The following is a 26,977-nucleotide window of genomic DNA, read 5'->3' as shown; positions in this document are numbered from 1 at the left end:
TCAGACTTGGAGATAGCTTTAACACATTTATTAAACTGTTAACAATTCTTCTACTTGGATTCGACTCTCCTGTTAATGCTGCTATAGCTACTCAGACTACCTAACCAGTCTGCTACAATCCACATGGTGGGTGTGATGTGTTTCAATCAACCCTGTGTACTCACTAAGTGTCTCCACTGGAAAGACACTGTGCATGTGTGCTGTGTCCTTTTATATGGGTTGGTGTAATACCCCCTTGTGGTAGTGTCACCTCTGTGTGTGTCTTGACTGCCCATTGGTCGTGTCCTATCTTACTGGCCTATTGGTTGAATGTCTGTGTGTCACGATGTCTCTGATGCTCCCTCTAGTGTCTATCTAGTCTACGTGTATTTACATTAACCCCTTGTGTATTTACAGTGATGCATATCACCACAAATGGGACAAGAAAAAGACTTCTAATGTGAATGATGCATACATGTTTGTTACTTTATTGTTTCATAGTAGAAGGTATGCCTTTCATTATTCATCATTAGAACAGATTTGAATTTAAGAATGAGTTATCTTGGGAAATGTTATAGGATCAGTACCTTCTAATGTTTGTATCAGTGTTGCTCTGGGAAATGCCCTATTGAAGGCAACAAAGGTCCACTCAGATGTGAGCTGGTATCACTTTCTTTTTCCGTTTTGGAATACCTGAATGCAACAAGCAACTTTATTGGATTCACAGAGAGGTTATATGCTGGTTGTGTCCCTTCACAAGAAGGTTTTGAACTTTTCATCAAAATGTGATAGGAAGTTGTTTTTTCTTCACTTGAGGCAGTTTTCTGAGGCTAAATATTAAGACTACTGACAGTAAATGTTAGTTCTGTGTTTTCTGTAGTGCACATTATTATAAATGTAATGAAGATTGGTACTTTAAACTTTATACTTTGGACTTTAAAACCTTTCTAGTTGGCGTAAGAGGATTTACTTTCATCCCAGTACACACCTAGAAACCCACTTTGGAGCATAATTTATTATGTATTGATCTTGTTGTGACAGAAATAGCTTAAATATTTCACAGCAAAAATGCTTTGCAGAATGTGCTAAGACTGTGTGTTTACTTATTCCAGTCAATATGTGGAAACGTAAATATCTTGGGTTTTACAGTGTATTTTAACTTAAATGCTTCACACATGGGCATTCTTGGAAAGGCCATGTGTCAATGTTTAATTGTAAAAATAGAACATCCTGTATATTTTATAAATGATTGACTAGCCAGCTGAACGTCTTATCTTATCCTCAATACCATTTTGCTGTAGACTTTCCTCCGTTCCATGGGCAACACAGTATCACAGTGGTTAGCACAGTGGTTTCACAGTTCCAGGGTCCCAGATTCGATTCCCAGCTTAGGTCACTGTGCGGAGTCTGTACATTCTCCTCCCGTCTGCGTGGGTTTCCTCCTGGTGCTCCGGTTTCCTTCCACAGTCCAAAGATGCGCAGGTTAGGGGGATTGGCCATGCTAAATTGCCTTTAGTGTCCAAAAAAGTTAGGTGGGGTTACTGGGTTATGGGGATAAGTTGGAAGTGTGGGCTTAAATGGGGTGCTCTTTCAAAGGGCCGGTGCAGACTCGATGGGCTGAATGGTCTCCTTCTGCACTGTAAATTCTATGATTCTATGATAACAATGACGTGCATTCGCACAAGTACTTTAAATGTAGAATATGCTCCAATGTGCTTTGCATAAGGGAAAAGAGCAGTAAAATACTCATTAAAAAGGTGAAATGAATGTACTTCTTCTGTTAACTATTTGCAATGACAAGGATTATTTTCTTTTACGTGTACAGAGAGGGGGTTTTAGCGTGCACAAGGAGTTGGGACTTGGTGAAGGTGGGGAGTTATATGTGTAAAAAACGAGAGCATGTCACAGAAAACTGGATCCAACCCACTGAGTTCTGGGTTTTACTCAATTGGGGCTGGGCCAGCAGTCAATCTGCTCTCTGGAGGTAGGTTGACACTGCAAAAATGTTAATGAGGCCAGAAGCCTCCGATTCAACTTGCTTTGCAAACTTAGTTTTGGCAATCCAGGCTTCTGAGGCCTTGGGAAAATCTGGCAGCTAAGTTCAAGTGAGGACAGCCATGGCAATCACTCCTCATAGGTGAGGAGGAGTGATTCATTCCATCCTTCCATGCTCCCCCAACATCGAACAGTTCTGACACCAAGTCGTGTGAGATGAGGCTGGTGAATCGCGCCAATTAAGTATGATTCTAAATAGTGTGGATGGACTTTATTAGATTTGTACAATTTACACATTTCCATTCCTTTTTCCTAATATCCTGTAACTTCCCTTCTATACCTCATGATATTCATTAAACATCGGAAAAGAAGCTCTGAGAGTTGTTTCAATCTTACTTTGAAGTCTTGTAAAATTGCACCTAAAACATGTATTTATAAGTCAACCAGGTAAAGACTCAGAAAATTGTGGAGTTTAAACAGACCTGATGGAGCTAATTTGGTACTCCATTCTTTAGGCAAAAATATGTCTTTCTTAATGAGTTAAAAATCTCTACTCTGTTGGCTGTGAGAATCCAGTAATAAAATGAGTGTGGGAAATATCAAATTAGCTGCATCAGTTTTCCATGCCTTTTTGTGCATATAGATCCCCACTCATGTATATAAATAACATGGATACCAGACAAACTTCAGTATCTCACCCAAATAGCCATTCTTCAAGGGTGTGCCTAAATACCTATTATAGTAACATATTCAACTTCATGGTTAATCATGGTTTATCTTATTCATGTTCATAACCAATCTTTATAATTGCACACTTTCCAGCATCGCTCACTGGATATCATCACGACTGGGTTGACCTTCTCCTTACCAGCCCAGTGTCCAGACTGTCATCTATGCTGGTATTAGCAAACTCAGTACACATGGGAGCCCGCTCCGGAATTTCTGGCTTGCATAACGTAGCCACACTTTACCTTCTCCCAATGGTCCATTGGGGAGCTGACATGGTTACCTTAATATTTTGTTGGCGGAATTTTATAACAGAGATAATATATTCTCATTTCAGGAGGGAAGGATAAAATATCTCTCAGCCTATTTCAGGCTTTTATTTCCCCATACAATTTTCTTCACATTTCTCTTGAAATCATTGAGTATTTTTGTGGTATTTCCACAAATACCACAAACTTTGCACAACTGACATTTTTATGGCATAAGTCTAGATAGTCAGAGCAGCAACTCATTTGATCGTGGCCAGATTCACAGTTGAGATCAATTCTGCCCAAATATGGACACAGCATGGATCATAGTAAAGTAAACATCAATGAAATCCCAAATTAATTATTTTCTAGCTTCTCAAACCAAGCAATGCCAATTTCAATTGTTGAACCCTGCTTTACCCCTGATTGAGATCAGCTATTTTAACACACACATGTAATTGGAGGTGGCAGCCTTTGTGTAGTGGTTGCACTCTTGCAATTCACGTGTGAGCGTGACAGAATTTCACATTGGCCTAAAACTCTGAACCTTCCCTTGGGAGACGGACCCCCACAGCCTGAGCTACCTCGCCAAAATGCCCTCCGTGTCCTTTTGCACCGCGCGGAAGGTTTCCTGTATGGGCTGCTGCTGCACATCCTTCCCTTTTTTTGCCCATTTCCCGGACATGCCTTGGCGCACCTTGTTGCCGCCTGGTGGTAGAGGTCCCAGTGGAGGTCCATCTATGGAAGAGTTCTTCCCTTATCATTGGGGACCTGGGGTTGAACGCATAGTCCAATATAACTGCAGATTGCATTCGTTCATGAACTCCCAAGAAGTCTGCCCTTTTTGCAGCTGTGTAGAGTCCATGGACCATACTTATATAGGTTGCCTTAGACTGCACCCCCTTTTCAGTTATTTACAAAACCTTTTGTTACAGATTTGTTTGCATGTCAGCCAAACGCTCCTGATCTACACCCAGTGTGAAAGGGGTAGGGGTGTGGGAGATGGAGAAGGACATTTCATGAATCTGCTCCTGGGTTTGACAACACTTGCCATCAACAGGTCCAGGCAGCGGGCTACTGAGGGGGTTGTCCAACTTGACTGTCTACCCCTATACCATAGTTACATTCACAGCTGGTATCCCTCGAGAGGCACTGTCAAGGCCTTGCATGTTCAGTGGGCACCGCATGGATTGGAGTGCCTTAACGATCTTCTTAATCATGTTTTGATTTGATGTTTTAAGTTTCATTTGTGATTTGTTTTGTTTCCCTTTAAGGGGCTGCCCCGTTAATTTGTCCCTCAGTTTGTTACATTTAATATGCTTGCTTATTTGATATGCACCAAAATAGCGTAGCAGGCTGCCTCTAAGTCAAAAGGTCTTGGGTTCAAATTCCATTCCAGATACTTTATCATCTCATCCAAGATGGCATGATTGCAGTACAGACAGAGTGCTGAATTGTCATAGATGCTATCTTGTGAATGACAAATTAAACCCAGACTTCAGGCACGAATGTAGCCATCTAAGATGGACACTGGGCTACAAAATGGAGAACCGCAAGGAACACGGGGAAAAACAGTCATAGTGAGGACACACAGCTTGCAAAAGACTGTTTTGCATTTTGCATGTACAGAAACCAGTTTCCAAAGAGTTGCAGAGTTTCAGCCAAAGGTGCAAATGGGAAACAGATCTGCATATTAATGAGGTGATCCCGGCCCAGGCCCAGGTACAATAGAAACATTTAAGTATCGATGGATACTTTCCCATAGACGCCCAGACAGAATGGCGCAAAGCAACCAAAACAAAGAGCCGTAGGGACCGCCCCAAACATCGAGGAACGACCCTAGGATTGGGGAGTTTGAAAGATATCAATTGGGAAAGACCCAATAGATGAGGGAATCACCCCAAGGGGGCCTGAACCTCCTGGGACCTATACAAAGAAGGTCAAGCACATGACTCGGTCTGTTGCTTCCAGACTCCGGCCCAGACCTGTTCCATCACATCCTGACTCCAGTTTCATCACCGGCCGTTGAGCATCAGCCATCGAACTGTAAGTGCCAACACAACGATCGCTACGTGATCCAGACCTTGCTAGCTCTTGACAACTTTGCCAATCAGAAAGTTACAGACCAAGAACGGGATGAAGGCCTTGCTCCCTGACCTTGCCTGTTCCTGCCTAGATAAGTATTTAGTTGTTTAGTATTAGAAGTAAGTTAGTCTCTTTAGCGTATGCATGAGTATTTATTATATTTGTTATAATAAACACCAATCGTTTGGACTTACTAATCGGTGTATGGATTTATTACTTTGAACCTGACCTTGATATACTTGTGACGGTGTCTCAATACGACACCTGGCGACTCCGAGCATAATTACACATACAGAGCCATAGTAGTGTTAAGCACATGGCCTTTAAACGGAGGCGTGTTAATCACACTCCAGTAAAACGAGCAACACGATCTACCGGCTGCATTGCGCCCGAAAGATGGCGCCAGTAGATTCTAGGAGATCTCTCTTCTGAGATCTATCCGGCTTGCCACGTCTTGCGAGATCTAATGTGATCTTGTGAGACGCTGCGACCTGAATCCCAATGATTGTGGGTGGGAATCATTATCTGCAAAATATGCATATTAGAGCGAGACAGCTAGTCTCTCCCTAATATGCACTCACCAGATCTACCGAGGCCTTGGGATCTACCCTCTTCACCTTGGTGACCTTAGGCGAGTGCCGTTCAATGTTGGTCTCCACCAACGGGGACCAGATGGAACTGCACTTGAGGGGAGGGGGGGTGTCTTCCAGGTGATCGGAGGCCCCCAGTTGGTTTCTATTTGGGCAAGATAGCACCCTGACACTACTGGTGCCACCCGAGTACCTTGAAACTACCAGCTTGGCACCCTAGCAGTGCAACTGGGTGACAGCTGGCACTTGCCAAGGTGACCAGCTGGCACTGCCAAGATGACCAGCTGCACCATCTACAAGATGCACTGCAGTAACTCACCAAGGTTCCTTAGACAGCACCTTCCAAACCCATGGCCACTACCATCTAGGAAGGCAAGAGCAGCAGATACCTGGGAACACCACCATCTGGAGATTCCCCTCCAAGTCACTAACCACCCTGAATTGAAATATATCACCATTCCTTCACTGTTGCTGTGGCTACATCCTGGAACTCTCGTCCTAACAGCACAGTGGTTGTACCTGCAACTCAGGGACTACAGTGGTTTAAGAAGGCAACTCACCACCGCCTTTGAAGGGCATCTACAGATGGGCAATAAATGCTGGCCTCACCAGCACACCCACATCCTATAAATGAAATAAAAACACTTCAAAACTGCTTCACTGGGTGTGAAGCAATTTGGGAATTTCTGAGATTGTGAAAGATTCTATATAACTGCAAGTTATTTATTTCTTCCTGGTCCGTGCGGCTCATTGGGTCAGGCATTTATTGATTAAACTATTGGGGGATCTCTGGGACTAATCGAAGTCTGTAGAATGGAGCACGAAACTATAACAAAGCAAGTCCTTCAGATATAATTAAATTTTACAGCACTCTTGAAATGCTTGCTAAAACTTGCTTAAACTTTCCACTTAAATTCACTAACACAGCTTATAAAACTCAGCAAACAAGGTTCTACTTACATCTTACTTTATTACATGTTTATGAATACCTTTGAGTATTAAGCCATGTTTGGAATATGTTAAATAAAGTTGTGCCTAAGTATAATAGTTGTCAGCTGCAGAATCAACCATGTGTAGGCAAGAGGGACATTATTGTCTTACCAGAAATACAGCTGACAGACATATGGATCCCGTATAGTTGCAAAGGATACAATATCAAAGGATATTCCAAGTCTTGAATTCTCCCATCTTTGTGTTACTTGGCAATTCGTTCTTTGATTCTGGTATGATTCTGTGCTTAAAAAAAAGGACAATGTGGTGAATATTTCACATTGACACGAAACAAAAGATTGGACGGGGTTGTAGTCAGTCTCACTATTGAAAGGTTGGTTAATCTAATGGAATGAGTATCCCTATGTCTTGGCAAAAAGCCAAGGAATCAGTGTTACATTTGCACATATCTTTCTCTTCTGGATTGATGTTACTGCTCATTTAACTTCTGTTTAATTTGGTGAAGATGTTTATTTATTCAGTCCTGTGATAACATTATCCACGGGGTTACAGCCACCCTGGGAGGATTAGGAATTCCTGAAGGAGAACTAGTATTCATTATTCTGACAGCAACAAATAACGTAAGTTAAGCACTTTTTAAAAATTCCTTTGAATAATACTGAAGGTATTCTTAGTGCCTTGGCTTTGATAGACGCTGTTTTTAAGAAAAATAAATTGGACTTGTTGCAAAAATAGTTGAACAGTTCAGCTGCATGAACACATAATTGCTGCAATAAAATAGATTTATACTGGCTGCAGTTTGTAATGATAAAAGCTGACCAAATGAGTATCCAGTTTTGGTGTCTATGAAGTGATGTCATGGTAGTTTTCATAAGGCTTTAACAAAGACCCTGCTTAACTAAACGACACAATGCCTCAAATCTTTTGTTTATGTCAATGTGAAATATTCACCACATTTTTGTTAAGCACAGAAGCATACCAGAATGGGCTGCTCATTGGCATAGTGGTTAGCACTGCTGCCTACAGCTCCAAGGACCCAAATAAATTCCAGCCTCGGCTGACTGTGTGGAGTTTGCACTTTCTCCATGTGCCTGCGTGGGTTTCCTTTGGGTGCTCCGGCTTCCTCCCACAGTCCAAAAATGTGCAGGTTAGGTGGATTGGCCATGCTAAATTGCCCCTGAGTGTCCAAAAGGTTAGGTGGGGTTACTGGGTTACGGGAATAGGGTGGAGGCAGGGGCTTAAGTGGGGTGCTCTTTTCAAGGGAAGGTGAAGACTCGATGGGCTGAATGGCCTCCTTCTGCACTGCACATTCTATGAATTGCCTCCTTCTGTGCTGTAACCATTCTATGATTCTACGATTCTATTTAAATTTCATAATCCAGGCTATATGTTCTGCCATTTCAATTGCACAGAATATTCACGGGAATCATTTTAAAGGGAAGATGTATTAGTTAAGATGACTATCATTGTGTTTTCAGGTAAAAATAGGATAAGTCAAATCCATAAACCAAAATTTGTATAAGTATAATGTCTGCTTGTTAAGGGGTCTTGAAGCAACTTGCCAAATGTTCAATAAATTAATTTGTTTGTATCTAAAATAAAGCCAGACAGCGGGAAATGCCACAAATAATAGCTATAATGTTTTGTTGTTCAGATTTATGAAGTGAAAACATAAAACATAGAACATACAGTGCAGAAGGAGGCCATTCAGCCCATCGAGGTTGCACTGACCCACTTAAACCCTCAATTCCACCCTAGCCCCGTAACCCAATAACCCCTCCTAACCTTTTAGACACTAAGGGCAATTTAGCATGGCCAATCCACCTAACGTCTTTGGACTGTGGGAGGAAACCGGAGCACCCGGAGGAAACATACGCAGACACGGGGAGAACATGCAGACTCTGCACAGCCTACTTGCAATGATTGTTTTTTATTCACTAATGTATAGGTTAACTCCAACATGGAGCCTTGGAAACTCTATCCCTGCTTTGCTAAGTTTGGGTTTGACATGGCATGTTAATCTGTTTAGCATGTGTTTTACAACACAGATTGGACCTCCACAGTGTGTATTCCCTTATTCAGTGGTACTACATAACTACTGTAGCGATTGCTGATCCATTAACTGATTGAAATCATTCTCATGTACTTTGATCATCAATTCTTAGCTTATTGCCAGTTCATTGATAATCAAAAGGCTAGACTTCCCATTTTGTGGCAGAACAGTCTGCCACATAGTTTACTTGCAGCATTGCATAAATAGAACATAGAACATAGAACAGTACAGCACAGAACAGGCCCTTCGGCCCTCAATGTTGTGCCGAGCCATGATCACCCTATTCAAACCCACGTATCCACCCTATACCCGTAACCCAACAACCTCCCCCTTAACCCTACTTTTATTAGGACACTACGGGCAATTTAGCATGGCCAATCCACCTAACCCGCACATCTTTGGAAGGAAACCGGAGCACCCGGAGGAAACCCACGCACACAGGGGGAGAACGTGCAGACACCACACAGACAGTGACCCAGCCGGGAATCGAACCTGGGACCCTGGAGCTGTGAAGCATTTATGCTAACCACCATGCTACCCATAAATGTTAGCTTTGAGTACAAGTTGGCATCCCCAAAGCTTCTGTTAGGGTTTAGAAGCATAGAAAATAGGCTGTTCGGCCGTTTGAACCTGCTCCACTCTTCATTATGATCATGGCTGACCATCCAACTGAGTAACCTGTTCCCATTTCCCCCTATATCCTTTGATCCAATTAGCCCCAAGAGCTATATCTAACTCTGTCTTGAAAACATTTTGGCCTCAATTGCTTTTTATGGTAGTGAATTCCACAGGCTCACCACTCTCTGGGTGAAGAAATGTCTCCTCATCTCAGTCCTAAATGGTTCCCCTACATCATTCATCAGCAACCCCTGATTCTGGACTCCCCTGTTGGGATCATCCTTCTAGGTCTACCCTGTCTGGAAATTTACAAGTTTCTATGAGGATTCCCCCCTCATTCTTCTGAACTCCAGTGAACACAATCCTAACTGACTCAGTCCCTCCTCATACATCAGTGCACTTGATCAGTGAAATTTCCCATCGCCAGATCATGTGAACATTCCATTTAATTTCCAGTCTTAGGTTTAAATTGTATTTTTGTTCTGTTAAGAAGCTGCGCAGTGATGCTGTAAAACTGTATAGTTGTGAATCAGACAGTCTCTTTTAAAAGCACAGACTACTGTCAAACCGTTGTGTATCCAAGCCCAGATTTTGTCCACTTTGCTGGAGAAAAATATGCTGACCCTTTCAAAGTAATTGAAATAAAATAGAGTAATTCTTCTGAGAGATGGAAGTGTTGCAAATCTCACATATCCCTTGTCAATCCCTCATGAATTTAAACTATTCTCTCCAAAGAAACAATTTCCATCACTTTTTGCATCTGAGGGATACAAAGTTCACAATTTGTAACTTTCCAGCTGCCTAAGATTTGCTTCTGTGTGATGTAATGAGGATAATTGTTGAAGAGCTTTGATTACCTACTTCCCTACACCTATTACTCGTACTGATAAAACATATTCCTATCATTAATGCAAAATTGTACACCCTGGAATCATATGCTGTTCAGAATATGTAAAGTTAAAAAAAATCTGCTTCTAAGTTACTGTGACCTACAGGAGGTCCCAATAACTTCTCGGGCCTGATGTCAATGCAACCTCTACATGACATCATAATGCAGCTTAGCTGTGCCCTGTCCTTGTTTTAGCTTATTTGTAAGTTAACTTTTTCATTTATTTGTGACTGGTTTAATGTGTCTGCATTTTCACCCGAAATGTGCGCTCCAGCTGTTGATGGTTACAGCGCTGCTTCTTAAGCTCTTTATGACCTACACATGTCTCGAGTGGACTGACTGCTGATGATCACATTGTAACAGAGGGCATAGCGTTGACCACCAAGCAGCAAGTAGTGGTGATTTTAGACATGAGTACAACTTTACGCCATACATTTGGAGAGAGGGTTCATTCCCTTGAGAAAATCTTAATTTCTCACATTGTATTAAATGTATTTCTAAATATTTTGGAAAAGATTCTGTGATTTTGTGATCTTTATTTATTTTGTACTGATAGTGTAAGCAGGGGCAGTTTGAGGACTTTCCTCTAATGTGCAATTTCTTATCTTGCAATCAAAGTCAACTGAAATAAACTTTGTGAGAAATGTAAAACAAGCTGCCAATTTACAATTGTCCGATATAGTACAAAATCTAAATTAGGCCCATACCCCACCTCACCCCCACTCTAAGCTGCACTGAAACCTACTCTGCTACTGAACTGCAGACATTGTGGTTATCTATTGTTCGCAAAATAATGCAGTTGTTCCTTGTGTTATGCACCCATGCTTTTTAAAAAATGACTTTGTGAACTTACTGGCTGGAAACCAATAATTAAACTTTTAAACATATCAAATCCGCATTCTAATGATCTTCTTTTTTACAAATAGTTTTAGAGTATCCAATTCATTTTTTCCAATTAAGGGGCAATTTAGCATGGCCAATCCGCCTACCCTGCACATCTTTGAGTTGTAGGGGCGAAACCCATGCAGACACGGGGAGAATGTTTCTAATGATTTTCAACCACAGTTGAAGATGGCTGCACATTTGCATCATTGTATGTTCTACATTCCAAAGCCATTGAAATGGTGACTACCTGGCTGCAAGAGTCCATCAAAGATGATTACCTTCGGGGAATATGAATGAACCATATTTTCTGTCCCCATTCACAGGTCATTCAGACTTAACTGGGCATGGAAACAGCATTCGATGTACCCATCTCAGACAAAGGACTCTGTTGGGGGGGGGGGGGGGGGGTGCGTGAGGAGGATTGTACGCTGAGTCAGATGGCAGCAAACTGTAAATAGAGAAATTTAAGAGAAAACCTTTTGTATTGTACAATAAATGAAAACGAATGGCAATGTATATAATATTGAAAATGGCAATAAAAAGATTTATTAAAAAAAAGAAAAGGACTCCGGCTGAGTGAGGAAGTCACCCAGCCATTATCTAATTACATTACAACTGGTTTCCACTAGTCTTGACCATATTTGAGTGAGAGGGTCTTGTGATAAGTCAGCTAGCCCTTTCTGCATTTAAGCACTTGTTTTCTCTGCAGGCCATGAGCACCAGGAAATGGGATGCTTAAGAAGCAAGATCCCTATGTTGTTCCCTCCCCTCACCTCCCTCCTCCTCTTTCTCCCTTTCTCTCCATGCAACTTAAACGTTTCAAAACCTTTGACTCTCTATTTGTTAGCGACATAGATTTTTTAAGAAGCTCAACCCAGCAAATGTTATCTTCAAAAGAACAGATAAACCAACTGTCTACATCTTTAAACCACCTCAACACCCCACTTAGCAGGACCACTCAGAGTTCAGCCTTAAGTCAACCAAGTAACCAACCTTCAAGGCTATGTATCCTTTAGCTTTACTTGTCTGTAAATTGCTTAATCTATCCTCCCAGTCTGTAAACTATTTGTGTGAGTGTTGACTTCCAAGAGTATTCGAGTGAAAGTTGGGCTGTTTTTATTATTCTCCTTAGACCGGTTAAGTAGAATAAATACTATTCCCTTTTATTTTTCAAAATTCAAGACAACCAGTCTGTTTGTGTCTTTTACAGTCACAGAATGTAACATTCACCAATTTGGCAAGGAAACCACTTGTGCTCATACAAGTAATGGGACAAGAGGTGAGTCATTTGACTCCTCCATATCTGATATTAACACTTGATTTGTTTACGAGCACCAAGCTTTACCTCTCGATCCTCTTCATCCACCACCTAGAAGGGCAAGGACAGCAGATGCATGGGAACACCAACATCACCAGTTCCTCTTCAAGCCACACACCATTTCAACTTGGAACTATATCACTGTTACTTCACTGTCTCTGGATCAAAACACTGGAAACTTCTTACTAACATCACTGTGGGTGTAGCTACACCACATGGATTACAGCAGTTCCAAGCTTTCTAAAGGAACAACAAATGCTGACATCTGCATGCTATGAAAGAACAAATTTTTAAAAAATGAATTCTGAATTGAGCTTCTTAGGCCTAGCACTGTTTGAGACATAGCTCCAAGCTCCATGGTTAGACAGTTCTGCATTGTGATTTGTTAATGTGGCTTAGCCAGCTAATACTGCAAGTTGTGTATGTTAATTTTGGTAGGATTATTGAATTATGACTTCAATTGGTTTGGAGAATGATCTTACAGGAGCAGCAACACAAATCCAAAGAAAATATCTGGAAAGTACATTTTGATCCCGATTTGCTCAGCATGTACCAGGTGACATCAAATGGACATAATGGACTGTGCCAAACAAATATTTATTTAAATGCTTGATTGAGCATAAGATATGTGATTGAAACTTTTATGTAAAAGTTAACACTGAAGGAGCAGATATTATTTATATAACTGAAGCCCGTTTGTTAATGTCCTTTTTAAATTAATTATAATGCTTGATGTACCATCAATTGGACGCGAGACACGATGAAGATCCAAACAGTGGCTTTAATCAGCTAGTTGTTAGCCCAGTGGTCGACCACAGAGAAAGGCTGACCGCCGGGAACTCTGGGTACTTATACCCCTACTTGCCTCTCGACCAATTGGTGAGCAGTCATATGACTAGTCCCAGCCAATCAGACGAGAGGCACATGACCAGCCAGAGCCAATGGGAAACCAATGCTCTGTACCAATGGCAGTGCTCCCACTCATATCACCACAGTGCTTACTTTGAGTTCAGTACAAAATCCAGGTGAAGAACATTCCTCAGGCATTGCAGGCGTAGCAGTAATTGCCTTTGCAATTAAAGGTTAACAGAGTGGTAACTATTTTCTGAATAGATAAATGATTTGATGTTATCTTGTATATGAAATGCTGTGTATCAATCACATAAAGAGGCTGACACCTACAAGGTAAAGGAAATAGGCAATGGGCGCGATTCAGCGAACTCAAGTTAAAGTCCGCTAAACAGCACGTTTAGCGGGGTGTTAAAGACCCTGCTAGTCAATGACACTTTGCCATTACTTTTGGTCTCGTTGCGGAATTTCCTGTCTAAGCTACTCTTTACGTCATTTCCTGTGCTGGCGAGCTCAGTGAATACCTGCGGATTGGGGCATCATTTTTAAAGGCAGCCCAGATTTTTGACCCCCCTCTGTGGCCTCAGGACTCCCTCACTTTACCCAAATTACCTCTTCTGGGGTCCTAGAGCCCCCACCTCACCCCACCTATTATGGGCAAGGCACCTCAGGGCCTGACCCCTGGCACAGGCAACCTGGCACCTAGGCACCCTGGCACTGCCAACCTGTCAGTACTCCTGCCAGACTAACATCTGGGAACCCTGGCAGCGCCAAGGTGCCCAGGTGCCAGGGGGAATGTCAGGGTACTACCCTGCTTTGTCTCCAAGCACCCGGGGGCCTCAACTCCCGAGCCTGGCCTTGCAAGGCGCCATCACGACTGGTGAACCAGTACCAACTGGGGTGCGGTTAAGACCTTGCTTATTGGGTGAGCGCAATTTTAAATGAGCCTAATGACTCATTTAAATATGTGCGTCTGGATCTCGCCCAGCAAGGGCAGGATCCAAATCGCACTGTGAGATTCTGTTGAATCTTGCCGGACATTTCGAGTGTCATGAATTTCAATGAACACCAGGTTGGGCGCGACGAGGCCACTGAAATCACACCCAATGTTAAAACACTTATCGGGATTGTCATAATATACACTCAGGTATATGATGATGCACAGACAGGCAGTGATTGACACACAGGATGACCAGTGAACACACAGAACACAACAGCCAATCACCAGACAGGACACGACCACTATAAAGCCAGAGGGCAGTAGTTTTCCCGCTCTCTTGGGATGCAGCCTCTGAGACAGTCAGAGCTCGTGAGCAGCAAATAGAACACACACCATGTGGTAGTAAGATAGTCTGGTCAGGTTAGCCTCAGGTCTCCAATCAAGTCAGCATAGTGTCAACTCACAGTTAAAGCATGTATGATAGTTAAGAGTTCAATAAAATAGAGTTGCATTTCTCCAAGTGTTGGAAGCCTGTCTCTCTCACTACTGCAGTAAACGCAGTCCTCGCAGACCCAGCTTACCCAACACACCAGGGATATTTCAGAGGATGAAAAAATTAACCTATAAAGACACGAGGCAGATTTGAACTTGCTTCCTAGTGTATACAATGGAAGTGAAAAGTGGGCAGATTCTATAATAGGTGCCTGATCCGCAATCCCAAATAAATGCCTGGGTGGCAAATTGAAAATCTACTCCATTGAATTGCTAAGAAAGGGTGTCATGGCAACTTTCCTGGTAAAGTGAAAGATAGATTAAGCTCCCATCAAAGGGCACATATTACTGGCTCTTATAAGATTACAGGGCAAAATACCTTACAAAAGCCCAGTTCCAACACTTAGGGCAAGGAAATATCTATTGCACGGGCATTAAATAATTGCATCCTACATGGCAAAATACAGTTCCAGCCCACATAAAGTTATAGAGGCAACAGAACAGAACATATGGATATATATATGTATGAACATTGGAGTTAGGAGAATGAGCAGGCCACTTGGCCCTTCTAACCTGCTGGTCCATTCAATTCCTTACTGTAACTTCTTGCCTACCCCTGATAACCTTTCACTCCTTTGTTTATCAAGAATCTATCTCCCTCTGACCTGAAAACATTCACTAACTCTGCTTCAACTGACTTTTGAGGAAGGACTCACTATCCTCAAAGAAAACCAGTTCTTCAGATCTCTGTCTTAAATGGACGACCCCTTCTTTTCAAATGGAACCCCATGATCTAGATTCTGCCGCAAGAGGAAACATCCTCTCCGCGTCCACACTGTCAAGACCCCTCAGGATCTTGTCTGTTTCAATCAAGTCGCCTCTTCCATTTCCAAACTCCAGTCAGTACAAGTCTAGTCTGTCCAATCCTTCCTCATAAGGCAATCCACCCATTCCAGGTGTTTCTTTAATAAACCTGTTTTAACTGTTTCCAATGTATTTACATCCTTCCTTAAATGAGCAGGCCAATTCTGTACACAGTACTCCAGATGTGGTATCACCAGTGTCCTGTGTAACTGAAACATAAATTCCCTAATTTTATATTCAATTCCCATTGCAATAAATTATAACATTCTTGGCTTTTCCAATTACTTGCTGATGCATGATCAATTGTACAAAGACTAAGGTTGGGTACAACTGTGGCTTTATTGCAGTCAGATGCGTGGCCTCCTACTGCAGCTGGCGAAATGGCTGATCAATGGAGGACACGCATATTTATATTCCTCCTACTGGGCGGAGCCAGACTGCAGGGGCTACCAGCGAACCTGTAGTACAGGTCCTACCTTACATCCCCTAATACAGGTGTACAGTGGTTCACCATATTCACCCTCTGTTAAAAATAAGTCCAGCAGGGGTGGTGTGGAACTATATACAGTGTTGAGGATTATATACAGTGTCTTAGAAAAGAAGTGGGGGAGGAAGAGAAATGTCCATTTTGACGGTCCGGTGCCCGTTAGAGGTTCAGTCGATCCGGTGCTTTGACGATCCGCTGGGAACGACCTAACGGAGGCGTCTATGTCGGTGCTGGCGGTGCCAGTGTCACTGATGTCGGTGCTGCCGGTGCTGGTGCTTGCCTGGTGTCGGATGGCTCCGGGAGCGTGCCAAAATCTTCTCCGTCCTCTTGTGTGGGCACGGGAAGGAGGGATGGCCTGGTGGGGTTAATGTTGGGAGTGCCAGGGGAGTGGATGATGGCGCCTGGCCGGGGAGGTGTGTTTGGTTGGAATCTGACGATGCCAGGTCCCTGAAGGAGACAGTATCTTGGCGGCCGTCGAGGAACTCCAAGTAGGCATACTGTGGGTTGGCGTGGAGCAAGCGTACCCTGTCCACCAATGGGTCCGCCTTGTGGAGTCGGACATGCCTACGGAGCAGGACGGGTCCTGGAGCTGTGAGCCAAGTCGGGAGCGATACCCCGGATGTGGACTTCCTGGGGAAGGTAAAAACACGTTCATGGGGTGTGTTATTTGTGGCGGTGCACAGTAGCGATCGGATGGAGTGTAGTGCATCAGGGAGGACCTCCTTCCAGCGGGAGGCTGGGAGGTTCCTGGAACGTAGGGCCAGCTGGACGGCCCTCCATACCGTCCCGTTCTCCCTCTCTACCTGCCCGTTTCCCCGGGGGTTGTAGCTGGTCGTCCTGCTGGAGGCGATACCCCTGCTGAGCAGGAACTGACGCAGCTCATCACTCATGAATGAGGATCCCCTGTCACTGTGGATGTAGGCGGGGAAACCGAACAGAGCGAAAATTGTGTTGAGGGCTTTGTTGATGGTGGCAGACGTCATATCAGGGCATGGGATGGCGAATGGGAATCTGGAGTACTCATCGACCACACTGAGGATATACGTGCTGCGGTCGGTGGAGGGGAGGGGCCCTTTGAAATCAACGCTGAGGCGCTCAAAGGGGCGGGAGGCCTTCACCAGGCGTGCACGGTCCGGCCGTTAGAAGTGCGGCTTGCACTCCGCACAGACCTGGCAATCCCTGGTGACTGTCCGTACTTCCTCGACGGAGTAGGGCAGGTTGCGAGCCTTGACGAGATGGTACAGTCGAGTGACCCCCCGGGTGACAAAGGCTGTCGTGCAGGGCCCGGAGTTGGTCTACTTGTGCGCTGGCACATGTACCTCAAGAGAGGGCATCTGGGGGCTCATTGAGCTTGCTGGGGCGATACAAAATCTCGTAATTATTGGTGGAGAGCTCGATTCTACACCACAAGATTTTATCGTTTTTGATCTTGCCCCGCTGCGTGTTGTTAAACATGAAGGCTACCGACCGTTGGTCAGTGAGGAGAGTGAATCTCCTGCCGGCCAGGTAATGCCTCCAATGCCGCACAGCTTCAACGATGGCCTGGGCCTCCTTTTCGATGGATGACTGCCAAATTTCAGAGGCATGAAGAGTGCGGGAAAAGAACGCCACAGGTCTGCCTGCCTGATTGAAGGTGGCGGAAAGGGCGACATCTGAAGCGTCGCTTTCTACTTGGAAGGGCAGTGTCTCGTCTACTGCGTGCATCCCGGCCTCGGCTATGTCTGCTCTGATACGGGCGAAGGCATGCTGTGCCTCGGCCGTGAGGGGAAATTCGGTGGACTGTATGAGTGGGCGGACCTTGTCCGCATAGTTTGGGACCCACTGAGCATAGTACGAAAAGAACCCTAGGCAGCGTTTGAGTGCCTTGGGGCAGTGGGGGAGGGGAAGCTCCACGAGGGGGCGCATGCGGTCGGGATCGGGCCCCAGAAGTCCGTTCTGGACTACATAACCAAGGATGGTCATACTGAACACACACTTCCCTTTATTATACGTAAGGTTGAGAAGAGTGGCGGTGCGGTGGAATTTAGCGAGGTTGGCATCGTGGTCCTGCTGATCATGGCCGCAGATGGTGATGGTCAATTGTTGAGAAGACCCGGTACTGTGCAATCTGATTGACAATATCAGATATGCGAGGGAGGGGGTACGCGTCGAGCTGCGTGTACCGATTGATGGTCTGGCTGTAGTCCACGACCATTCTGTGTTTCTCCCCAGTTTTAACTACTACCATTTGGGCTCTCCAGGGGCTATTGCTGGCCTCGATAATAGCCTCCCGAAGCAGCCTCTGGACCTCGGACCTGATGAAGGCCTTGTCCTGGGCGCTGTACTGTCTGCTCCTGGTGGCAACGGATTTGCAATCGTAAGTTAGATTGGCAAAGAGGGACGGGGGGAGGGGGGTCAACCTTTAGGGTTGCAAGGCCGCAAACGGTGAGTGGAGGTAGGGGACCGCCGAATTTGAGGGTGAGGCTCTGGAGATTGTACTGAAAATCCAGGCCCAGCAATAGTACAGCGCAGAGATTAGGAAGGACGTAGAGACGGAATTCTACGTCCTAGACTGTGAGAGTGACCGTGCAGAACCCTCAGATCAGAACACAATGGGATCCGGAGGCCACGGAGATCCATTGATTGGCAGGGTGGACCGCGAGGGAGCAGCGCCTTACCATATCCGAGTGTATGAAGCTTTCGGTGCTCCCGGGGTCCAGCAGGCAGGAGGTCACGTGGCAATTGATTTTCACCGTTGTTGAAGCGGTGGCCAGGTTGTGTGGATGAGACTGGTCCAGCGTCATCGAGGCGAGCTGCGGGTGATCGTCAGAGGTTTCAGACGGAGAGCATTGGCGGTCCAGGTCGTGGGATGTCGTTGGCGTACCTGCCCCGTAGGGAAGACAAGGTGGCGGCGTCCGGAGGTCCTGTGGGGAACAAAATGGGGGAGCCCATGGGCCGCACATTAGTGGAGCTGGGCAAGATGGCGGCGCCAATGGGTCGCACGTGGACTGAGGGGTAGAAGATGGCGGCGCCCACTGGCCGCACGTGGTCCCGGGAGGAGAAGATGGCGGCGCCCATTGTGCGTTTGACAGGGGGGAGGGGGTGATAGCGGCGACTGCGCGGGCCTGGCACACTGTGGCGAAGTGGCCCTTTCTGTTACAAGACTTGCAAGTGGCGGCACGGGCCGGGCAGCGTTGGTGGGGGTGCTTCTGTTGGTCGCAGAAGTAGCAGCGGGGACCCCTGGGGTGCACGGACTGGCGTGGGCCACAGGCGTATTGGCTAGGCAGGGCCCCAGCAGGGGCAGTCGTTTGTGGGGTCCAGGAAGGATAGGAGTGGTGGATCGTGCGGCGAGAGGGGCAGGCCTGAACATTACGGGAGACGGCCATCATGGACAGCGGTAATGTTTTTGTCTCCGCTAGTCGAGCGTGGTCCCTTCCAGCAGTCGTTGTCGGATGAGGTTCAACCCAATCCCCGTTACGAACACATCACGCATGAGGATATTAGAATGTTCGATGGCCGTAATGACCTGACAGTCACAGTCCCAAATGACTGGGATTAGGACCCACCAGAAGTCTTCGATGGACTCACAAGGGAGTTGAGAGCGAGTGGCGAGTACGTGCCTGCCGAAGAGCGTGTTCGCTTTCTGCACGTAGTTCTCTTTTAGGAGTGCCATGGCTTCCGGGTAAGTCGGGGTGTCCTGGATCAGCGGGAACACACTAGAGCTCAACCTGGAATACAGGACCTGTATCTTCTGAGCCTCCGTCGGTGTGGGGTTCGCTGCGTTGATGTAAGCCTCGAAGCAAGCTAGCCAGTGATTAAAGTCCTTTCTGGCATCGGGCGAGTGCAGATCCAGCTGCAGGCGATCTGGTTTGATTCTGATATCCATCTTCTTGAAAATCTGACTGCAATAAATTGATGCATGATCAATTACACAAAGACTAACGTTGGTACAACTGTGGCTTTATTGCAGTCAGATGCGTGGCCTCCTGCTGCCGCTGGCGAAATGGCAGATCAATGGAGGAGACGCATATTTATACTCTTCCTACTGGGCGGAGCCAGCCGGCAGGGGCGACCGGCGAACCTGTAATACAGGTCCTACCTTACATCCCCTAATACAGGTGTACAGTGGTTCACCACACTTGCTGTACCTGGATACTAACCTTTTGTGATTCACACATTAGGACACTCAGATCCCTCTGAATTTCAGAGCTCTCCAATCTCTCAGTATTTAGATAAACTGCTTCTTTTTCATTCTTCCCGTCAAAAATGGACAAGTCCACGTTTTCCCACATTATATCACATTTGCTGATCTTTGTCCACTTACATAACTTATATTTGTCACCTTGTAGCCTCCTTATGTCCTCTGCACAACTTACTTTCCTACCTATCTTTGTACCAGCAGAAAATTTAGCAACCATATCTTCTGTCCCTTCATCCAAGTCATTTATGTAAATTGTTAAAAGTTGAGGTCCAAGCACTGATCCCTGTGGCACACCACTCCTTACACCCCATCAACAAGAAAATAGAACATATGCGGCTACCTCCTATTCCTGTTAGCTATCCAATCTTGCATCCATGCCAATATGTTAACTGCTACACCATGAGCTTTTATTTTCCATGATAACCTTTGATGTGGAACCTTACAAATGCCTTCTGAAAATCTAAGTGCTGTACCTTCACCAGTTCCCCTTTACCTACAACGCATGTGATTCCTTCAAAGACTCCAATAAATTGGTTAAACATGATTTCCCTTTCACAAATCCATGTTGACTCAGCCTGATTGCCTTAATTTTCTTCTAAGAGCCCCACCAGAACATCTTTAATAATAACTTACAACATTTTCCCAGTGACAGATGTTCCTTCGCTTTTGGAATAAAGGAGTTTACCATTTTCCAATCTAATGGCACCCTCCCCAAATCAGGGAACTTTAGAAAATTAAACCAACACATTAAATTCTCACAAGTGACTTATTTTAAGACCCTAGGATGAATTCCATTAAGACCTTGGGTTTGTCAGCCTGCAGCTCCAACCATTTGCTAAGTACCACTTACTTGGTGATTGTAATTTCCCGAGTTCCTAACTCCTTTCCAGTTCCTGGTTTACAGTTAGTTCTGGGATGTTACTTGTATCCTCTGTGGTGAAGACCGTGCAAAATATCTGAACAATTTATCTGCCATTTCTTTATTTTGCACTATTAATACCCCAGACTCACTTTGTACAAGACCAATGCTCATTTTATAGAATTTACAGTGCAGAAGGAGGCCATTCGGCCCATCGAGTCTGCACCGGCTCTTGGAAAGAGCACCCTACCCAAGGTCAACACCTCCACTCTATCCCCATAACCCAGTAACCCCACCCAACACTAAGGGCAATTTTTAAACACTAAGGGCAATTTAGCATGGCCAATCCACCTAACCTGCACATCTTTGGACTGTGGGAGGAAACCGGAGCACCCGGAGGAAACCCACGCAGACACGGGGAGGATGTGCAGACTCTGCACAGACAGTGACCCAAGCCAGAATCGAAACTGGGACACTGGAGCTGTGAAGCAATTGTGCTATCCACAATGCTACCATGCTGCCCCATTTTGTTAACCCTTTCTTATTTAAGATTCTGTTAAAACTCTTAATATCTGTCTTTATATTTCTAGCTAGCTTCCACTCGTACTCTAACTTTTCCCTCCTTACTAATCTTTTGTCATTCTTTGCTGTTCTTTATATTATGTCCAATCTTCTGACCTGCCACCCATCTTTGTGCAATTATATGCTTTTTCTTTAAGTTGGATGCTCTCAACTTTTTGAGTTAACCACAGATGTTGGGTCCTTCTTTTGGAATTTTTCTTTCTCAATGGAATCTATTCTGTGTATTCTGAAATATCCGTTTAAATGTCTGCCACTAAACCTCGATTGACCTATACTTTAAGTTAATTTGCCAGTTCACGTTTGCTAGCTCTGCTTTCATTCCCACATAATTGCCCTTATCTATTTTTAAAATGACAGAACATATTTTGAAATGTTTTTCTGATGGCACAGTGGTTTGGTGAACCGCCATTGTGCCATATCTGTTCTCTACTCTGTACTGAATTGTTTGATATCAGACAGACTGGTATGGATGTTACAATAAACCAACTGTGCATTTGACTTAGAGAGAGGAAAAACAGCTGGAGTTCATTTTTCTTATTGTTTTTCAGTAACTCAGGGTGGTATTCTCCCCCCCCCCCCCCCCCCCACGCCAGGTGGGAGAATCGCCAGGGAGCCGCGCGAGTCGCTCCATGCCGCCCCAACACCCACACGTGGGGCGCGATTCTCCCAAAACGGGAGAAATCGTAAGCGCGCCCCTTCCCGACCGGGAACCGATTCTGGTTCCCGGTCGGGGCTAGCAGCCCGACGCTGCAAGCTCGGGCATCACGGGCTTAACGAATTTCGTTAAGCCCGCTTGCCGGAGTTAGCGCCGGCTGACGCGTCATATGACGTCAGCCGCGCATGCGCGCATTGGAAGACTCCAACCCGCGCATGCGCGGATGACGTCATCGCGTATTTGCGCGAAACCCGCGCATGCGCGGGCCGGGATGCCCCTCAGCCGCCCCGCGAATGGATACTGCGGGGCGGCGGAAGGAGAAATAGTGCGATCGCGGGCCCATGGCACCCTTGGCACGGCCGTGGTACTGCCGTGCCAATCGGTGCCATGGTTATAAAAAGCGAGTTGTTCCCGCCGTTTTTACGAACAGCCAGACCAGGTGTGTTTGCCGTTCGTAAAAACAGCGTAAAGGGCTGGGACTTCGGCCCATCTAGCAGCTGTGAATCGCTGCCGGCCGTAAGAAAACGGCGGCAGCGATTCGTGTCGGGAGTTGGGCGGGGGGGGGGGGGGGGGGGGGGAGGGGGGGAGAATAGCGGGAGGGCGGGAAAAATGTCGGGAAGGCCCTCCCGCTATTCTCCGACCCGTTGTGGGGGGCGGAGAATCGGACCCGTGATACTCCCACCCCCCGAAACCAGGGCCACGTGAATCGTGCCGGGCTGCTCGGAGAATCGCTGCAAACGGCGAGCAGCGATTCTCCGGCCCGGATGGACCGTGCGGCCGCCGAAAAGAAATGACAGTCTCGCCGGCGCCGTTCACCCATGGTCGCTGCCAATAGGAACTATAGAAGGAACTACCTCCTTCCGCGGCCGGCCCCAGAACCCCGCCGCCATGTTGGTGAGGGGCCGGTGCGCGTAAGAAGTTCCCCGCGCATGCGCAGGATGGCACGGCCCAACTGCGCTTGTGCAGGAATGAGCTGCCCCAACTGCGCTTGTGCAGGAATGAGCTGCCCCAACTGCGCATGTGCAGGTTGGCGCGCCGCCCATTTGGCGCCGCGTAAGGAGGCTGGAGTAGCGTGAACCGCTCCCGCGCCGTGCTGGCCCTCTGTGGTCCTGCCAGAATAGGACCTGCCCGGGGCCATATTTGCGCAGTTGTCAAACGCCACGACATTCACGACGGCTCGGGCACTTAGTCCCGGGAGCAGAGAAACCCGCCCTCTAGCTGGAAAGTCCACCGGCAGGATTCTCCATTGCAGAGACTTTGATGTTGGGCAGGATTCATGGACTTCCATGGCAGCAAAACTGGCACCCCACCTGGACCGATTCAGTGACGACGGATGAGCTGGTAGCACAGTGTGTAGCACTGTTGCTTCACAGCGCCTGGGTCCCAGGTTCGATTCCCAGCCTAGGTCACTGTGTGGAGTCTGCACATTCTTCCCGTGTCTGCGTGGGTTTCCTCCGGGTGCTCCGGTTTCCTCCCACAAGTCCCGAAAGACATGCTTGTTCGGTGAATGGAACATTCTGAATTCTCTCTCTGTGTACCCGAACAGGCGCTGGAATGTGGCGACTAGGGGATTTTCACAGTAACTTCATTGCAGTGTTAATGAAAGCTTACTTGTGACAGTAATAAAGATGATCTATTATTATCTAGCTAGTACCGGCGCCATGTGAAACACAATTGATTGCAATGGAAAATGGCGCAGGATTCGTCAGGTCCGTGATTGACACTCGGGAGGTTGACACTTCACTCCCCACATACACACTCATCCCAGCCAACAAGATGGCACTGGTTGTGCTGCAGCGCCATCCTGCTGATGGATCGCCTGGGGCCAGAGGGCACCGAGGGGGGTGCCCGGGGAGAGAGACCCATACAACCTGTGGCCCTACATTCACAGTTTACTGTACGTGCATTCTGGAACGCAATGCTGCCACTGTTGAGGCACCGGAGAATTGTGATTTGGCGTCAAAACGGGTTCTCCACCCAATCACGTTTCCCGATTCTGGCATCAGCCGACGGAGAATCCTGCCCCATGTGTATGGATGCTAAACTAGGACCAGCCTCAGATGCTCTGAATCCCTGAGGTAAAGTAGTCTGTCAACATTCACCCTCAATTAATTCCAGAAAAAAGATCACTTGCGGTATTTTGGTGAAAGAACAGAGAAAAGGAAGAGAAAATTGTACTGTTGGATGTACAGTTAAACATCATTCTGTCTTTAACTGAAATAAATGCCTTCAAAAACAGGAATCTATAAATAGGTTGAGCAAATGCCCCAGGGTGCCACATTGCCTTCCTAATGTCTCCTTTGACACTTTCACTGGTGTCCAGTGAAACCTAATAAAATCTATCATCCTAATGACATGCTGTGAATGATGAATGAGTTTGGAGATGGTATTTAAGAAAAAAGCCACCATAGAAATGAAGCAGTTACATAATGTCCAGCTGAACACCAATATCCTATTGATGTTTCTCAATGTTTTTCCCTGGTAGTGCAGGATGGTGGGTGATAGATTTTGATATGTTATTTTCGGGGCATTCTTTTCACTTTTACGATCCCCTTTAGGTGCTGTGGATGCTGGTTAGCCATTTCTAATCGCATTTGAACCAGGCAAACAGGTCTTCTGTTGTTCTTTCGTATTTGCACTCTGGTTTCCCAAGTAGGTTCATGGAAAATTTTATTTTTTAATTTCTCGTCTTGACATCGTTAAAACGTTGAATTCTTGTCAACTCCACTGGTGCTGACAGACTATGTTCTGCTATCCCAGTCCTAAGAAGTGACGTTCCTGAGATTTTACGTAGATGTGACAGGGCTGCATCCCCTGGAAGAAAAGGTCATTGCTATGCGAGAAGTCCCTGCACCCAAAAATATCAGCCAGCTCAAATCCTTCCTCGGTTTGGTAAATTATTGCGGGAGGTTCATTTCAAATTTACTGCAAGATTTGCGCCATTACACCAGGTAGTAAAGAAGAAACAGCAGTGACAATAAAGAGAGCCTCAAGAGGAAACCTTCCAAGTCATGAAGTAAGCGTTACAGTCCTCAAACCTCTTGGTGCATTTTGACCTGGGAAAACCAATCGTGCCGACATGTGACACTTCCCCTTAAGGTATAAGGACAGTTTTATCCAATAAAATGGGAAATGTTTCTGAGTACCCTATTGCCTTTGCCGCAAGGACCCTTTCAGAAACAGAACGGAACTATGCCCAGATTGAGAAAGAGGGCTTGGAGGTTATATATGCTGTGTGTATGGGCAGCAGTTTGACATGGTGCCCAACCACAAGCATTACTAGGCCTTATTAGGGAAGTAAAACCCATTCCACCATAGCCTCAGCGACAGTCCAACATTGGGCCTTAATGTTGGCAGCCTACAATTAGGCTTTCCAGCACCTGCCTGGCAGGCAAATTGACATTGTGGATGCATTATGTCACCTGCCCCCATCAAAGAGCATCCCACTGCCACCAGTATCCAGGTGACCATACTGGCTTTGAACTGGATCCAAAGAGACCCCATACTTTCAAAATCGAAAAGAATGATACAAACTGCGTGGCGCTAACAGACAACTGAACAACTGACGCTCCACTTCACTCATCAGGACAAGGCCAGTAACTAGGCCAGCTACAACAGCATTATTACTGTAAGAGCCTGGCAAAGGCTGGGCACTCGGTGACAAGTTAAATAAGGCATTGCATTGAAATGCAATTGTGTAAAAGTAAAGTCACCATGGTCCCAGATGACAATAGGCAGCTTTCCCCTTTGAGGGGCAAGGTTGAGAAGGCGGAACCTTCATGAATACCCTCAGCTGGTAGGGGAAATCGAATCCACGCTGTTAGCCTCACTCTGCATCTGGAACCAGGGGCGAAATTCTCTCCTACCCGGCGGGGTGGGGGTCCCGGCGTAGCGGAGTGGCGCCAACCACTCCGGCGTCGGGCCACCCCAAAGGTGCGGAATTCTCCGCATCTTTAGGGGCTAGGCTCGCGCCAGAGTGGCTCCCGCTCCGCCGACTGGCGCCAACGGCCTTTGGTGCCACGCCGATCGGCGTCGGGGCTGGCCGAAAGGCCTTCACCGGTCGACGTGAGTCCGCGCATGCACCGGAGCGCCAGCGGCTGCTGACGTCACCACCGCCGCATGCGCGGAGGAGGGGGTCTCTTCCGCCTCCGCCATGGTGGAGGCCGTGGCGGTGGTGGAAGAAAAAGAGTGCCCCTACGGCACTGGCCCGCCCACCAATCGGTTGGCCCCGATCGCAGGGCAGGCCACTGTGGGGGCACCCCACGGGGTCCGATCGCCCCGTGCCCCCTCCAGGACCCTGGGGCCCGCTCCCGCCGCCTGCTCCCGCCGGCACAGAGGTGGTTTAAACCACATCGGTGGGAGAGGCCTGACAGCGGCGGGACTTTGGCCCATCGCGAGCCAGAGAATCGCCACAGGGGGCCCGCTGACCGGCGGGGCGCGATTCCCACCCCCCGCCGATTCCCGTGTGGCGGAGAATTCCGGCCAAGGCGGGGGCGGGATTTACGAAGGCCCCGGGCGATTCCCCGACCCTGCGGGGGGTCGGAGAATTCCGCCCCAGCTGTCCAGCCAGCTACGCTAAACTGCAATGCTCCTCCTGATCTGTTAAGACAACAAGGCTTTCCCCTTAGAACCCCAGTAATCTTTTCAATGACCTTGTAATTTGATGAATGTGCTGCATTGTACTGATGTTCAGTTTGTCAAGGTGGTGCTTAAAGTGAAAGAATAAAGGAAA

Source organism: Scyliorhinus canicula, chromosome 8 (assembly GCF_902713615.1).
Source record: "Scyliorhinus canicula chromosome 8, sScyCan1.1, whole genome shotgun sequence".
Classification (NCBI taxonomy): Eukaryota; Metazoa; Chordata; class Chondrichthyes; order Carcharhiniformes; family Scyliorhinidae; genus Scyliorhinus; species Scyliorhinus canicula.
This window is presented reverse-complemented; position numbering follows the sequence as displayed.